The 12,146-nt window shown below is 48.5% G+C and overlaps 1 protein-coding gene across 1 annotated transcript in view; it reads left to right on the forward strand.

Moving 5' to 3' along the window:
• Positions 1 to 12,146, forward strand: part of LOC110487749 (ecto-NOX disulfide-thiol exchanger 2) — a 202,247-nt gene that overhangs the window by 40,268 nt on the left and 149,833 nt on the right. The window lies entirely within an intron of this gene.

Raw genomic sequence — 12,146 nt, forward strand, 5'->3', positions numbered from 1 at the left:
TGGGGCATGCTTATTTAAGATGGTGAGGAAGGCACTTTTAAAGAATAACCAGGCATCCTCTACTGACGGGATGAGGTCAATATCCTTCCAGGATACCCGGGTTAGGTCGATTAGAAAGGCCTGCTCGTTTAAGTGTTTTAAGGAGCTTTTGACAGTGATGAGGGGTGGTCGTCTGACCGCAGACCCATTACCGATGCAGGCAATGAGGCAGTGATTGCTGAGATATTGGCTGAAGACAGCAGAGGTGTATTTGGAGGACAAATTTGTTAGGATGATATCTATGAGGGTGCCCGTGTTTACGGATTTGGGGTTGTATCTGGTGGGTTCGTTGATCATTTGTGTGTGATTGAGGGCATCAAGCTTAGATTGTAGGATGGCAGCACGAGCTCAGAAGATAGATGGGGGGCAATCAATTCACATATGGTGTCAAGGGCACAGCTGGGGGCAGAGGGTGGTCTATAGTAAGTGGCAACGGTGAGAGACTTGTTTCTGGAAAGGTGGATTTTTAAAAGTAGAATTGTTTGGGTACAGACCTGGATAGTAAGACAACACTCTGCAGGCTATCTCTGCAGTAGATTGCAGCACCGCCCCCTTTGGCAGTTTTTTATTTTGTCGGAAAATGTGATAGTTAGGGATGGAAATTTCAGGGTTTTTGGTGGTCTACCGAAGGGCCAGGATTCAGACATGGCTAGCACACCCAGTTTGGTAGAGTGTGCTAAAGCTTTGAATAAAACAAACTTGAGGAGTCTTCTAATGTTAATATGCATGAAACCAAGGCTTTTACGTTTACAGAAGTCAACAAATGAGAGCACCTGGGGAGTAGGAGTGGAGCTAGGCACTGCAGGGCCTGGATTAACCTCTACATCACCAGAAGAACAGAGGAGGAGTAGGATAAGGGTACGGCTAAATGCTATCAAGACTGGTCGTCTAGTGCGTTCAGAACAGAGAGGAGGATTCTCGGGGCGATAGAATAGATTGAAGGCATAATGTACAGACAGAGGTATGGTAGGATGTGAGTACATTGGAGGTAAACCTATGGAAATTGAGTAATGATGAGAGAGATATTGTCTGTAGAGACGTTTAAACCAGGTGATATCACCGCATATGTGGGAGGTGGAACTAAATTATAGGTTAAGGCATATTGAGCAGGGCTAGAGGCTCTACAGTGAAATAAGACAATACTCACTAACCAGGACAGTAATGGACAAGGGGCAGGGCTAGCAAGCTAGCAGACCGGGGCTAGCAAGCTAGCAGAAGGGCCTTAGAGGGACGTCTCGATGGAGGAAAATCTGTTTTAGCCTCCAGGTGCGGTGACGTCGATAGACCAGTCGTGATTGATTAGTAGAGTTCCCGAGTAGCAGAGGGGTCCAAGACCAATTGGAAAAATAGGTATAGTGGCCCAAGAAATTGGCTAATGGATCTATACAGCTAACAGTCCAATATGCTCTAGACAGCTAGCGGGCCGTGTCTAGCAGCTAGCGGGGTGCGGATAGCGGATGGGCATTCAGGGGACGTTTGAGCACCCCCTCGAGCAGATTAGGTCGTAGTCCAGTCGAAAAGGATCGGCTGGGTTCCGTGCCCCGTATCGGCAGTGGAAGGGGTCCAGGTATTGTAGCCCAGGAGTTGCTGATGGGCCTCTTTTACCAGACTGGGAGAAAGGGCCTAGCATGGGCTAGCTCCAGGCTAATTGGTGCTTGCTCCGGGACCGACGTTAGCCAGAAGTCACTTGGGTAGCAGCTAGCTAGCTGTGGTGATCCAGGTGAAAATGTCCAGAGCTTGCAGTAGGAATCCGGGGATTTGGAGAGAAAATAGGTCCGGTATGCTCTGGTTTGAGTCACGTTGTACGAACTGGCGAGAGCTTTCCGAGCTAAAGGTTAGCTGATGACCTCTAGCAGTGGTTAGCTGACTACTAGCTAGTAGCTAGCGAGCTGGCTAGCTTCTGTTTGGGGATTCCGGATTCGAGGTGAATAACAATAAGTTTATAAAAAAAGTAACAGATCCGCACCCCATTGGGTGAGGTGGGTTGCAGGAGAGTGTTTTGAAGTTGATGTTTAGAAAATATATGGGACGCGACAAGACGAAGGAAAAAGACGTCTGACTGCTACGCCATCTTGTATTTTGAATCCAAATACCAGATGGGCTGGTAAATTTTTAGCCTAGTGTGCCTCTCGTGTTTTTTTTTGCCGCAAAATTATCATTATCTGACTAATAATGGGGGCCTCAAGGAAAACATGGGCTGGGTAGGGTCATCAAGGGAAAAAATGGGCCTACTGTTACAAATGATAAGTGGGTGAAGTGGGTCCCTATTGACTAGATGCTTCGAGACTGCCTTGAGAATGTGCATCCATTGTTTTGATTTTCAACAAATTTGAGTGAATTGAATTGAATCTTGAAATGGACCTTACACCAATCCCTGTCATATAATAACCAGTAAAATGGTAAAACAGATGATTTTAATCTTGAACACACATATTCAGCATTCCCATGATGGCAGGTGATTATTTTTACTGGCTCAAGTTTCTCAGGCAGCTATGTGTGTATGTGTGCGCTTGTGTGTGTGTGTGTGTGTGAGCATGTGTGTGTGTGCGTTTGTGTGTGTGCGAGTGTGTGTGCGAGCATGTGTGTGCGTGTGTGCGAGAGTGTGTGTGCGAGTGTGTGTGCGAGCATGTCTGTGTGCGTTTGTGTGTGTGCGAGCGTGTGTGCGCGTGTGTGTGTGTGTGTGTGTGCGAGCATGTGTGTGCGTGTGTGTGTGTGTGCTAGTGTTGATCTTTCCACTGCTGATTTCTATTCAGACACACTCCCTCTGCTCTGTGTGGATGTGATTGAGTGGAAGGGAGCTGAGGGGAGCCATGCCAGAGCTCTGGCCTCAAGGTCACTCTATGAAGCTCTAAATCCCAGGAGGCCAGTGCCCAGGGAGGGAGGGAGGGATGAATGGATGGATGGAAAGAGGGAGGGAGGAGTGAACTAGTGAGAGGCACTGTGGACATTTCCTCCACGACATCTTATCATTACAGGGCATGAGGGTTACCTTGACCTCGACCTGCACTTTAACTCTCTCTCAAAGCCTTCAGCCCTTAGATAACTATCAACCTGATAAGATCAGAACTCCTAAGACAACCCAGGCCTTCTGTAATGAGCTAAACAGTATGGATGCATCGGGATCCTTTGAGAGACAATGGCTCTTTCATGGGAATTGAACACTGGGGATATGTCACTGAACACTGGTGATACAGTGGGGCAAAAAAGTATTTAGTCAGCCACCAACTGTGCAAGTTCTTCCACTTAAAAAGATGAGAGAGGCCTGTAATTTTCATCAGAGGTACACTTCAACTATGACAGACAAAATGAGAAGAAAAAAATCCAGAAAATCACATTGTAGGATTTTTTATGAATTTATTTCCTAATTATGGTGGAAAATAAGTATTTGCTCAATAACAAAAGTTTATCCCAATAATTTGTTATATACCCTTTGTTGGCAATGACAGAGGTCAAACATTTTCTGTAAGTCTTCACGCACCAGCCCTCTGGTGGCAGCTCCCCACACCAGGCTGTCTCTCTGTCTCCTCCCTACAGGTGCTCCCGCCTGTCCAGCGCTGCCAGAGCCTTCCTCCTGCCCAGCGCTGCCGGAGTCTCCCGCGTGTCCTGCGCTGCCGGAATCTTCCATCTGTCCGGCGCTGCCGGAATCTCCAGTCCATTCGGGACCCGTGGCTTGGGTCCCCAGTCCGAGGTCGGCGGCGAGGGTCGCCGCGTTAAAGAGGCCACGGAGGCGGGTAGAGAGGCGTAGGACTATGGTTGAGTGGGGTCAACGTCCCGCTCCAAAGCCGCCACCGCGGACAGACACCCTCCCAGACCCTCCCCTATAGGTTTAGGTTTTGCGGCCGGAGTCCACACTTTTTGGGGGGGGGGGGGTAGTACTGTCGCGTTCTGACATTAGTTCCTTTGTTATGTCTTTGTTTTAGTATGGTCAGGGCGTGAGTTGGTTGAGTTGTCTATGTTCGTTTTTCTATGTTGGTTTTTGAATTTGGCCTGGTATGGTTCTCAATCAGAGGCAGGTGTTGTTAATTGTCTCTGATTGAGAATCATACTTAGGTAGCCTTTTTCCACCTGTGTTTCGTTGGGTGTTTATTTTCTGTTTAGTGTTGTGTTGCACCTTACAGGACTGTTCGTTGGTTGTTTATTGTTTTGTTTTCAGTTTTCATTAAAATATTTAAAATATGAACACTTACGACGCTGCACCTTGGTCCTCCTCTCCTTCCCCAGACGACAAGCGTTACAGTGTAATAGGTTAACAAGCCTCTGAGCTTCATCTCTGCCTGACTGTTTGGTCAGACACCCTGATGACTGCTTTAAAACTGCAGTAAAACAACCACCCCCTCTGTCAAAATATTTACAGCACCTTAACACTTGAACCACCAATCAGTGTGTAATTGGTTAATGAGTGTATAATTGGTTAACAGGCCTCTAGGGATATTGTGAGAGACATTTACATTGGAACAACAGAGTAAGGTTTTTACAGCCTTTGCCATGGCAACCCAGAGATGGGAGTGTAATGACAGCATCAGGGATGCAGGGAAAGAGGTAATGTCATTAGTCCTTTATTATACCAGATAGAGGAAACATCATTAGTCCTTTGCTATACGAGACAGAGGTAACATCATTAGTCCTTTATTATACCAGACAGAGATAACATCATTAGTCCTTTATTATACCAGACAGAGATAACATCATTAGTCCTTTATTATACCAGACAGAGATAACATAACAAAAACAACAAGAGACCGGAATGAAACCGAAACAGTCCTGTCTGGTGCAGACACAAAACAGAAAACAAACACCCACAACCAAAATGGGGAAAACAGGCTACCTAAGTATGATTCTCAATCAGAGACAACGAACGACATCTGCCTCTGATTGAGAACCATACTAGGCCAAACTGTAACGGTTGTCTCTCCTCTGACGAGGAGTAGTAGGAGGATCGGAGGACCAATGCGCAGCGTCGTAAGTGTTCATGATATTTATTATAACTCAGAAAACTAAAGAATAAAACAACAAAGAGAACGAAATGAAACCGAAACAGTTCTGTCTGGTGCAGACACAAAACAGAAAATATAATCACCCACAACTTAAGGGTGAAAACAGGCTACCTAAGTATGGTTCTCAATCGGGGACAACGATTGACATTTGCCTCTGATTGAGAACCATACCAGGCCAAACACAGAAATCCCAAATCATAGAAAAAAGAACATGGACTGCCCACCCCAACTCACGCCCTGACCATACTAAAACAAAGACAAAACAAAGGAACTAAGGTCAGAACATGACAGTACCCCCCCACAAAGGTGCGGACTGCGGCCACAAAACCTGAACCCATAGGGGAGGGTCTGGGTGGGTGTCTGTCCGCGGTGGCGGCTCTGGCGCGGGACGTTGACCCCACTCCACCATAGTCTTTGTCCGCCTTTTAACCTGCCTTCGTGGCCTCTTTAGAGCGGCGACCCTCGCCGCCAACCTCGGACTGGGGACCCAAGCCACAGGTCCCGAATGGACGGGAGATTCCGGCAGCACCGGACAGACGGGAGATTCCGGCAGCACCGGACAGGCGGGAGACTCCGGCACCTGCGGAGTGAAGGGCGATTCCGGAAGCTCCTGACTGGTGGGCGGCTCTGGCAGCTCAGGACAGACGTGCAACTCTGGCAGCTCAGGACAGACAGGCGACTCTGGCAGCTCAGGACAGACGGGAGACTCTGGCAGCTCAGGACAGACGGGAGACTCTGTACGGAGGAGACGGAGAGACAGCCTGGTGCGGGGGGCTGCCACCGGAGGCCTGGTGTGTGGAGGAGGCACAGGATAGACCGGACCGTGGAGGAGCACTGGAGGTCTCGAGCACCGAGCCTGCCCAACCCTACCTGGCTGGATGCTCCCCGTAGCCAGGCCAGTGCGGTGAGGTGGAATCGACCGCACTGGGCTGTGCTGGCGAACAGGGGACACCATGCGCAGGGCTGGTGCAATGTACCCCGGCCCGAGGAGACGCACTGGAGACCAGATGTGCTGAGCCGGCTTCATGGCACCTGGACTCGATGCCCACTCTAGCCCGGCCGATATGAGGCGCAGCTATGTAATGCACCGGGCTATGCCTGCGCACCAGGGACACCGTGCGCCTCACAGCATAACACGGTGCCTGCCCGGTCCACCTCTCTCCACGGTAAGCACAGGGATTTGGTGCAGGTCTCCTACCTGACTCCCCGTGTGCCCCCCCCAATACATTTTTGGGGCTGCCTCTCGTCCCAGCCGCGCTGCCGTGCTGCCTCCTCATATCACCCACCGCCTCTCGGCTTTCGCTGCCTCCAGATCTGCCTTGGGTCGGCGATATTCTCAAGGGCTGTACCCAGGGTCCCTTGCCATCCAAGATCTCCTCCCATGTCCAGGAGTCTGGACACTCACGCCCTGACCATACTAAAACAAAGACAAAACAAAGGAACTAAGGTGAAAACCTGACACAAACACATAGAAATATAACAACATAGAAAAAGGACATAGGCTACCCACCCCAACTCACGCCCTGACCAACCTAACACAAATACATAAAAAAGGAACTAAGGTCAGAACGTAACACAGACAGAGATAACATCATTAGTCCTTTATTATACCAGACAGAGATAACATCATTAGTCCTTTATTATACCAGACAGAGATAACATCATTAGTCCTTTATTATACCAGATAGAGGAAACATCATTAGTCCTTTATTATACCAGACAGAGAGAACGTCATTAGTCCTTTATTATACCAGACAGAGGTAACATCATTAGTCCTTTATTATACCAGACAGAGGAAACATCATTAGTCCTTTATTATACCAGACAGAGAGAACATCATTAGTCCTTTATTATACCAGACAGAGGAAACATCATTAGTCCTTTATTATACCAGACAGAGGTAACATGTTTAGTCCTTTATTATACCAGATAGAGGAAACATCATTAGTCCTTTATTATACCAGACAGAGAGAACATCATTAGTCCTTTATTATACCAGACAGAGGTAACATGATTAGTCCTTTATTATACCAGATAGAGGAAACATCATTAGTCCTTTATTATACCAGACAGAGGTAACGTCATTAGTCCTTTATTATACCAGACAGAGGTAACATCATTAGTCCTTTATTATACCAGACAGAGATAACATCATTAGTCCTTTATTATACCAGACAGAGGAAACATCATTAGTCCTTTATTATACCAGACAGAGATAACATCATTAGTCCTTTATTATACCAGACAGAGAGAACATCATTAGTCCTTTATTATACCAGACAGAGATAACATAACAAAAACAACAAGAGACCGGAATGAAACCGAAACAGTCCTGTCTGGTGCAGACACAAAACAGAAAACAAACACCCACAACCAAAATGGGGAAAACAGGCTACCTAAGTATGATTCTCAATCAGAGACAACGAACGACATCTGCCTCTGATTGAGAACCATACTAGGCCAAACTGTAACGGTTGTCTCTCCTCTGACGAGGAGTAGTAGGAGGATCGGAGGACCAATGCGCAGCGTCGTAAGTGTTCATGATATTTATTATAACTCAGAAAACTAAAGAATAAAACAACAAAGAGAACGAAATGAAACCGAAACAGTTCTGTCTGGTGCAGACACAAAACAGAAAATATAATCACCCACAACTTAAGGGTGAAAACAGGCTACCTAAGTATGGTTCTCAATCGGGGACAACGATTGACATTTGCCTCTGATTGAGAACCATACCAGGCCAAACACAGAAATCCCAAATCATAGAAAAAAGAACATGGACTGCCCACCCCAACTCACGCCCTGACCATACTAAAACAAAGACAAAACAAAGGAACTAAGGTCAGAACATGACAGTACCCCCCACAAAGGTGCGGACTGCGGCCACAAAACCTGAACCCATAGGGGAGGGTCTGGGTGGGTGTGTGTCCGCGGTGGCGGCTCTGGCGCGGGACGTTGACCCCACTCCACCATAGTCTTTGTCCGCCTTTTAACCTGCCTTCGTGGCCTCTTTAGAGCGGCGACCCTCGCCGCCAACCTCGGACTGGGGACCCAAGCCACAGGTCCCGAATGGACAGGAGATTCCGGCAGCACCGGACAGACGGGAGATTCCGGCAGCACCGGACAGGCGGGAGACTCCGGCACCTGCGGAGTGAAGGGCGATTCCGGAAGCTCCTGACTGGTGGGCGGCTCTGGCAACTCAGGACAGACAGGCGGCTCTGGCAGCTCAGGACAGACGGGAGACTCTGGCAGCTCAGGACAGACGGGAGACTCTGTACGGAGGAGACGGAGAGACAGCCTGGTGCGGGGGGCTGCCACCGGAGGCCTGGTGTGTGGAGGAGGCACAGGATAGACCGGACCGTGGAGGAGCACTGGAGGTCTCGAGCACCGAGCCTGCCCAACCCTACCTGGCTGGATGCTCCCCGTAGCCAGGCCAGTGCGGTGAGGTGGAATCGACCGCACTGGGCTGTGCTGGCGAACAGGGGACACCATGCGCAGGGCTGGTGCAATGTACCCCGGCCCGAGGAGACGCACTGGAGACCAGATGTGCTGAGCCGGCTTCATGGCACCTGGACTCGATGCCCACTCTAGCCCGGCCGATATGAGGCGCAGCTATGTAATGCACCGGGCTATGCCTGCGCACCAGGGACACCGTGCGCCTCACAGCATAACACGGTGCCTGCCCGGTCCACCTCTCTCCACGGTAAGCACAGGGATTTGGTGCAGGTCTCCTACCTGACTCCCCGTGTGCCCCCCCCAATACATTTTTGGGGCTGCCTCTCGTCCCAGCCGCGCTGCCGTGCTGCCTCATATCACCCACCGCCTCTCGGCTTTCGCTGCCTCCAGATCTGCCTTGGGTCGGCCATATTCTCAAGGGCTGTACCCAGGGTCCCTTGCCATCCAAGATCTCCTCCCATGTCCAGGAGTCTGGACACTCACGCCCTGACCATACTAAAACAAAGACAAAACAAAGGAACTAAGGTGAAAACCTGACACAAACACATAGAAATATAACAACATAGAAAAAGGACATAGGCTACCCACCCCAACTCACGCCCTGACCAACCTAACACAAATACATAAAAAAGGAACTAAGGTCAGAACGTAACACAGACAGAGATAACATCATTAGTCCTTTATTATACCAGACAGAGATAACATCATTAGTCCTTTATTATACCAGACAGAGATAACATCATTAGTCCTTTATTATACCAGATAGAGGAAACATCTTTAGTCCTTTATTATACCAGACAGAGAGAACGTCATTAGTCCTTTATTATACCAGACAGAGTTAACATCATTTGTCCTTTATTATACCAGACAGAGGAAACATCATTAGTCCTTTATTATACCAGACAGAGAGAACATCATTAGTCCTTTATTATACCAGACAGAGGAAACATCATTAGTCCTTTATTATACCAGATAGAGGAAACATCATTAGTCATTTATTATACCAGACAGAGATAACATCATTAGTCCTTTATTATACCAGACAGAGGAAACATCATTAGTCCTTTATTATACCAGACAGAGGAAACATCATTAGTCCTTTATTATACCAGACAGAGATAACATCATTAGTCCTTTATTATACCAGACAGAGGTAACATGATTAGTCCTTTATTATACCAGATAGAGGAAACATCATTAGTCCTTTATTATACCAGACAGAGAGAACATCATTAGTCCTTTATTATACCAGACAGAGGTAACATGATTAGTCCTTTATTATACCAGATAGAGGAAACATCATTAGTCCTTTATTATACCAGACAGAGGTAACGTCATTAGTCCTTTATTATACCAGACAGAGGTAACATCATTAGGCCTTTATTATACCAGACAGAGATAACATCATTAGTCCTTTATTATACCAGACAGAGGAAACATCATTAGTCCTTTATTATACCAGACAGAGATAACATCATTAGTCCTTTATTATACCAGACAGAGAGAACATCATTAGTCCTTTATTATACCAGACAGAGATAACATAACAAAAACAACAAGAGACCGGAATGAAACCGAAACAGTCCTGTCTGGTGCAGACACAAAACAGAAAACAAACACCCACAACCAAAATGGGGAAAACAGGCTACCTAAGTATGATTCTCAATCAGAGACAACGAACGACATCTGCCTCTGATTGAGAACCATACTAGGCCAAACTGTAACGGTTGTCTCTCCTCTGACGAGGAGTAGTAGGAGGATCGGAGGACCAATGCGCAGCGTCATAAGTGTTCATGATATTTATTATAACTCAGAAAACTAAAGAATAAAACAACAAAGAGAACGAAATGAAACCGAAACAGTTCTGTCTGGTGCAGACACAAAACAGAAAATATAATCACCCACAACTTAAGGGTGAAAACAGGCTACCTAAGTATGGTTCTCAATCGGGGACAACGATTGACATTTGCCTCTGATTGAGAACCATACCAGGCCAAACACAGAAATCCCAAATCATAGAAAAAAGAACATGGACTGCCCACCCCAACTCACGCCCTGACCATACTAAAACAAAGACAAAACAAAGGAACTAAGGTCAGAACATGACAGTACCCCCCCACAAAGGTGCGGACTGCGGCCACAAAACCTGAACCCATAGGGGAGGGTCTGGGTGGGTGTCTGTCCGCGGTGGCGGCTCTGGCGCGGGACGTTGACCCCACTCCACCATAGTCTTTGTCCGCCTTTTAACCTGCCTTCGTGGCCTCTTTAGAGCGGCGACCCTCGCCGCCAACCTCGGACTGGGGACCCAAGCCACAGGTCCCGAATGGACGGGAGATTCCGGCAGCACCGAACAGACGGGAGATTCCGGCAGCACCGGACAGGCGGGAGACTCCGGCACCTGCGGAGTGAAGGGCGATTCCGGAAGCTCCTGACTGGTGGGCGGCTCTGGCAGCTCAGGACAGACGTGCAACTCTGGCAGCTCAGGACAGACAGGCGGCTCTGGCAGCTCAGGACAGACGGGAGACTCTGGCAGCTCAGGACAGACGGGAGACTCTGTACGGAGGAGACGGAGAGACAGCCTGGTGCGGGGGGCTGCCACCGGAGGCCTGGTGTGTGGAGGAGGCACAGGATAGACCGGACCGTGGAGGAGCACTGGAGGTCTCGAGCACCGAGCCTGCCCAACCCTACCTGGCTGGATGCTCCCCGTAGCCAGGCCAGTGCGGTGAGGTGGAATCGACCGCACTGGGCTGTGCTGGCGAACAGGGGACACCATGCGCAGGGCTGGTGCAATGTACCCCAACCCGAGGAGACGCACTGGAGACCAGATGTGCTGAGCCGGCTTCATGGCACCTGGACTCGATGCCCACTCTAGCCCGGCCGATATGAGGCGCAGCTATGTAATGCACCGGGCTATGCCTGCGCACCAGGGACACCGTGCGCCTCACAGCATAACACGGTGCCTGCCCGGTCCACCTCTCTCCACGGTAAGCACAGGGATTTGGTGCAGGTCTCCTACCTGACTCCCCGTGTGCCCCCCCCAATACATTTTTGGGGCTGCCTCTCGTCCCAGCCGCGCTGCCGTGCTGCCTCCTCATATCACCCACCGCCTCTCGGCTTTCGCTGCCTCCAGATCTGCCTTGGGTCGGCGATATTCTCAAGGGATGTACCCAGGGTCCCTTGCCATCCAAGATCTCCTCCCATGTCCAGGAGTCTGGACACTCACGCCCTGACCATACTAAAACAAAGACAAAACAAAGGAACTAAGGTGAAAACCTGACACAAACACATAGAAATATAACAACATAGAAAAAGGACATAGGCTACCCACCCCAACTCACGCCCTGACCAACCTAACACAAATACATAAAAAAGGAACTAAGGTCAGAACGTAACACAGACAGAGATAACATCATTAGTCCTTTATTATACCAGACAGAGATAACATCATTAGTCCTTTATTATACCAGACAGAGGAAACATCATTAGTCCTTTATTATACCAGACAGAGAGAACATCATTAGTCCTTTATTATACCAGACAGAGAGAACATCATTAGTCCTTTATTATACCAGACAGAGAGAACATCATTAGTCCTTTATTATACCAGACAGAGAGAACATCATTAGTCCTTTATTATACCAGACAGAGATAACATGA

Source organism: Oncorhynchus mykiss, chromosome 14 (assembly GCF_057628025.1).
Source record: "Oncorhynchus mykiss isolate SJ-2025 chromosome 14, ASM5762802v1, whole genome shotgun sequence".
NCBI classification, from domain to species: domain Eukaryota; kingdom Metazoa; phylum Chordata; class Actinopteri; order Salmoniformes; family Salmonidae; genus Oncorhynchus; species Oncorhynchus mykiss.